The 6257-nt window shown below is 35.9% G+C and overlaps 1 non-coding gene across 1 annotated transcript; it reads right to left on the minus strand.

The window, feature by feature from the left end:
- Positions 1 to 3887: 3887 nt before the first annotated feature.
- On the minus strand, positions 3888 to 3960 carry TRNAR-ACG (transfer RNA arginine (anticodon ACG)). The gene has a single exon. It is a non-coding gene; the product is annotated as a tRNA-Arg (tRNA).
- Positions 3961 to 6257: the final 2297 nt, after the last annotated feature.

Consider the following 6257-nt stretch of genomic DNA (forward strand, 5'->3'; position numbering starts at 1 on the left):
CTTGCGATGCCTGCTGTGTGCTATTCCAATTTCATCGAAAAACACGTAGTAACTGTAAAAAGAGTTGCCTAACTTACCGCCTGTCTCCTCAACGATGAGTTTTCCATCAACGTTTTGAATCTGCCGAAAGAGTTGCCTATGTTACCGCTTGCCTTTATAGGAAAAATACATCCATTTCTTCGATATTTGTATGGTAAGCCCTGCAAGATATAAAAACAGAAAATAAATGTTAAACTAGTTTCCAAAAAAAAACAAACAACAACAACAATGAGAAAATGTATTAGCATATAGTCCCGCATATGACAATAGGAGTAATTGCATCCCACGCCGATCCTCCGGGACAACTTTTTTCTTAATGGGGCATCCTACGGAACATTTTAAAGCAAACTTTCCCTAAAAAAAAGTTGGCCTTACTTGAAAAATGGCGGCCATTTTGATTGACAGGTCAGCCGAAATCGCAGATTTTGCGTTCCAACATAGGACTTGCACAAAATTTTTGAAACTGTACAAAGGTAAATCGAAAGATCAAGGAAAAATTTATCACTGTCGAAATTTCAAGTGCTGAAGTGCGTTTTTCGATTTTTGGTGAATTTTTGAAAATCAAATATAAATCAAAATTTTACCAAATTGACCAAGAAAGCTGAAATTTGGGATACACCCTATTTTCGACGTGCCAAATCGATTGGAAACGGTTTCAACCCGTTTTGAGCAGTTCTGGAGCCTCCCGCAGATTTTTGAAACTCGAAATTTCCACAAAACTCCATCAAATTGGAGTTGGAAAGCTGAAATTTATTCTAAAAACTAAATTCAATACGCTACGAAGTACTGCAGGTGAATTTCAAGTCGTTTTGGAGCCACCACCGACTTTTTGAAAATTCCTGGAGCCTTCAGCAGATTTTTGAAACTCTAAATTTTCACAAAATTTCATCAAAATGGAGATGGAAAGCTAAAATTCATTCTGCAAACTAATTTCAATACGCTACGAAGTTAACTGCAGGTGAATTTCAAGTCGTTTTGGAGCCTACAGCAATTTTTGAAAATACTGGAGCCTCCAGCAGATTTTTGAAACTTGAAAATTTCCCCAAAATTTCATTAAACTGAGATGGAGAGTCGAAATTCATTTTGCAAACTAATTTCTATACGCTACGAAGTCAACTGCAGGTGGATTTCAAGTCGTTTTGGAGCCTCCAGCGATTTTTTGAAAATACTGGAGCCTCCAGCAGATTTTTGAAACCTGAAATTCCCGCAACATTAATTTATCAAATGGAGTTGGCAAGCTGAAATTTACTTCGCAGACTACATGGTGATTTCAAATGGTTTTGAAGCTTCCAGCTACTTTTAGGGAATTTCAATTTTCCAAAAAAACGTCCTGCAACCTTTCAAAAAGTCGCTGGAGGCTCCAAAACGACTTCAAATCCACCAGCAGTCAACTTCGTATAGCGTATAGAAATTATATGTAGTTTGCAAAATGAATTTCGACTCTCCATCTTAGTTTAATGAAATTTGGGGGAAATTTCTAGGTTTCAAAAATCTGCTGTAGGCTCCAGTATTTTCAAAAAAATCACTGGAGGCTCCAAAACCACTTGATATCCACCTGAAGTTGACTTCGTAGCATATTGGAATTAGTTTGCAGAATAAATTTCAGCTCTTTCAATCTCCATTTGATAAAATTTTGTGAAAATTTAAAGTTTCAAAAATCTGCTGAAGGCTTCAGGAATTTTCAAAAAGTCGCTGGTGGCTCCAAAACAACTTGAAATTCACCTACGGTACTTCGTAGCGTATTGAATTTAGTTTTTAGATTAAATTTCAGCTTTTCAACTCCAATTTGATGGAGTTTCGTGGGAATTTCGGGTTTCAAAAATCTGCTGGAGGCTCCAGAACTGCTCAAAACGGGTTGAAACCGTTTCCAATCGATTTGGCATGTCGAAAATAGGGTATATCCCAAATTTCAGCTTTCTCGGTCGATTTGGTAAAATTTTGATTTTTTCCTTCATTTTTGGCCTTAATTGGATTTTCAAAAATTCACCAAAAATCGAAAAACGCACGTTAGCACTTGAAATTTTGACAATAAATTTTTGCATCATCTTTCGATCTACCTTTGTAAAGTTTGAAAAATTTCGTGCAAGTCCTACATTGATACGCAAAATCGGCGATTTCAGCTGACCTGTCAATCAAAATGGCCGCCATTTTGTAAGTAAGGCCAACTTTTTTTTGAGCAAGTTTGCTTTAAAATGTTCCTTAGGATATCCCCTTTAAGAAAAAAGTTGTTCCGGAGGATCGGCGGCGGGGGGGGGGAGGAGGAGTGCAATCAATCCTATTGTCATATGCCGGACTAATAATATAAATTGAAATATTTCTACTCGATTATTTATTCTTCTATCCCACCTTCTTTTTTAAACATAGTGACTCTAGGTATTCGACTCCTAAGATACGCATTCAATTTAAGTAAAAATTTAAACATTAATACGAATACGAGGATCTACATGATTAGAAGATAACATACGAGTAACACGTAATCAGGATCGGATCGAATTTGGAAGAAGAGGTGAGAGAGGGGGGTACATCACGTTCTTCAAACATTGAAAACAGTAGTTACTGGTTTGCATTATTTTTTTAAAATTTGAAAAAAATAGGTAAATTTTGGACATAATTTAAGAAGTATAAACAAATAGTTTTTTGTAATTCTTTGATTTTCACTGAATTTCTTACCATTTTCCCAATTTTACTAACTTTTTACAACTCACTCAATTAGTCTCAAAAATTCCTAAATTTTAGCCTAAACTTTTGCTGGCTCCCCCCTTCCTATCCGGCACATGGCTCTGAAGGTACGTTACAAGGTTACATATTGTATTCACACACATTCACATAACGATTTTGGTCTGCTTAGTGCCAGTTAATGAAATATTCTCGAGAAACGAATGCTAGAGAGCGTAATTCCTGCTCTTATGAGCAGTCTAATACAGTTTTATTTTACAAGAGAGCGCTTACATTCACTTTGGAGCTAGGAACAACAAAACTCGTACTACTAACACTGAGACCGATAAATAAGCATTGGGCTATGAACATGAACATTCAAAAGTAAATAATTCTTAAAAATTTCGAGTCTCTTTCTCTCTCTCTCTCTCTCAAAAAAAATTCTCATTCTTTATACTTAATTTAACAATAACACAAACACATGAAAATCTCGTATCATTTTTCAAATCATAGGTACCTACTATTAAAATTATTCAAAAAATTATATTCACGTTACGAACATAATTTTTCCTTCTGTTTTTAGTCGAAAACAATTTATTTCAACTTTTCGCTCGAAGACTGCATTCTATGCTTTAAAAAATTAGAAACGAGTAAATAAAATTCGCGATACAAAACAGTGTTATTTTTCTTCTCTTCGAATTCAACGATTCATATTTTGTTACGTATTTGGTTTAAGGTCTTTCTCTCTAAAAATTAGAGGTATATGCCTACATGCATATAAATACTAAATAGGCCCACATAAGTAAATCTACATGATACTCAGGAACATACTACTTCGATAATATGCAAACACGAAATAGAATAGGTACCTTCACTAATTAATTTACCACATATACGAGTTCATTCTCAATCCTATTTATATTTTAAACATTTCAGTTGAGGATTAATTTTCGGAATAATTATTTCGACATTATTATAATCCTTCAAAAAATATCGAAAAAATATCATGTTATATTTAAAAAAAAAAAAAAAAAAAAAAAAAAAACTTATAAACAGTGCAAAGATTATTTTTAAAACGATTTTCAACCCAAATAATAATCCAAATTTCATCACAATAAAACTAAACCTAATTCTAACATCCATTCGTACCCAGAAATGAAATAAAAAACCCAAAAAAATATCTTGCAAAAAGCCGACCCTGCCAGGATTCGAACCTGGAATCTTCTGATCCGTAGTCAGACGCGTTATCCGTTGCGCCACAGGGCCTAGGAGAATTTAGCCCGTTATTTCGCCATAATACCTACGGTTACCACGTCGACAGTTCTCATTACACTATTCCACGTAAACAGATGGGTTCGAAATTCGCATATAATTATCACAAATACGTAAAATAATACCGGAATATAATTCGGACCATATTACTGATCATTTGGAGGTAATTCAGCCACTAAATTGAATAGGTACCTATTTGCTCAGAGTTCATCGTACAGTCGCAAGTCAGGTTGGTACTACCTACAGTAGCAATGTTCGATGCAAAACCGTAACATTTCGTTCGCTTAATCAGCAAATTTCCAATGAAATAGACCCATTGAGAATTGATAACTATACTATTACGTATTATAATTCTCAGATTTCAACCATCGATTCAAATAGGTAAATAATTGCAAGAATATACTTAATCGACGGATTGGATTCAGATTCTAACAGCGAAAGTATTAGTATGCATTACCTATACTAGATTATCAACGTTTCGTTTCGGTTATCTTGGTAAGTATCCCATATTTTTGTATGGAAAATAGTGAAATGAAAACATGAAAAAGTATCTGTAGATAATACGAGATACGAGAGGCTGCGACGCAGGATAAATTAAACGAAGAACCCGTTCGATGATAGTTTTTTATTCTGCTATTCTATTCCATCGGTTAGGTTAGAGCTTGTCGAGTCGCGTACCAACGTTTTTACAAACCATTTCCTCTGCATGGGCAACAAACACCGAAGACCGAATAGGTACTCGATGACTCGAGCAAAGAGATCGCAGCTCGCAGCTCGTCGTCTCTTCGGCAATGGCTAGCCGTGGACCGTGTGGTTCAGGTCAATGAGTAACACGGGGGCTCGAAGCTGGCAACTTGAACCTCGCTCCAGTCTGCATCTATCTATTCATAAACTGATTGTGCTCTTCTGTTCTCAAATTCCCATCACGATTTCCCATGCTCTGAGCTTCACAGCACGACACGACATTCTTGTTAATCACCGACCAGTGTTGCTGTCTAGACGCGCAATAAATTTCCTGTTCTTTTATTCTGTGTGCCTGTGCGTATAGGTATAGGTAGGTACTCTCTTCTGTTCCTTCATCTTGCTGTATGATTCCAGTATTCGGCTCGGCTCGGCTCATCCTTCTATAGAAGAGTAAATGCGAACAAAGCCAACATTACCTGTACCACAGGTACGAGTAACTTATTGTCATTTTAGTATAATATTGTAACTTTTGAATAAAACATATCGAGAGGTATATTCGTTGATCGTTTCGATGATTTACGAATATTACACACCACACAGAGCTATAGGTAGCGTATCATATTCGGTATTCTCAATTCTGTCACATAGTATTCGCGTAATCTATCATATAAATCGTAATACCAACAGCCCACATATAAGTCCAAGTCCAAGACACACATATAATAATAATAAAATATCACATTCATTCCCTCAGCAGTTCATCGCTGCCGATTCTTCTATGTCCACATACAAAGTAGGTACCTGCGATTACGATTACTACTGCACTTCGGAGACATTACAGCTAACTTGACTAAATCAACGCTAACGTGCAAATTTCTCACTGACATCTGCATCGAAGCGTAAAATTTCTTCTCTACGATGAATTCGATTCGTCGCTCGCGTCGTTCGGTAAATAAATTACTAAAACTAAACAAGAGTTGGAGTTGCATGTTATGTCTCATACTAAATGCATTAAGCATCAACTTATGCAGCATCACCAATACTTATTATTGGTAACTTGGTAGGTAGATAAGTGTATAGACCATGAATCAACTCATTTCTCGTTCCTAGGTCGTTTTTTTTTTCTTTTTCTTCCTTCCTCGAGGCGTGCATCTCCTGCGTATGGTACCGTGCACTGTACTTATTAATATGAAATTAAAATATAGGTAGGTACTAGGTATACGTAAAAGCCATCAGCGTAAGCGTCAATTTTCATCCGTCAACGATTGACATGTCACGCAAACCAGTTTCTTATTCTTAAACATGGTAACCAACATTTAAGCACTACGTTATAAATATTTCGTGAAACAAAATCCTCGGTCTATAGCACTTAAAAATATTATACCATGATCATGTAGGCAACTACCAATCTACACTACCTATTCGTAAAAAATTCGAGATAACCATTTACAATCGGAAAAAATAGTCATAGGTACATACATATGAAAAACCATATGGTTTTGAACATTTCAACCACCTATTAAACTACATACATACCTATTTTGAATGCCACAGCAACTAACAGCTGATACGAAGGTAGAGGTAGGTCTACGAACATGGTACAGCTA

Source organism: Planococcus citri, chromosome 2 (assembly GCF_950023065.1).
Source record: "Planococcus citri chromosome 2, ihPlaCitr1.1, whole genome shotgun sequence".
Lineage (NCBI taxonomy): Eukaryota > Metazoa > Arthropoda > Insecta > Hemiptera > Pseudococcidae > Planococcus > Planococcus citri.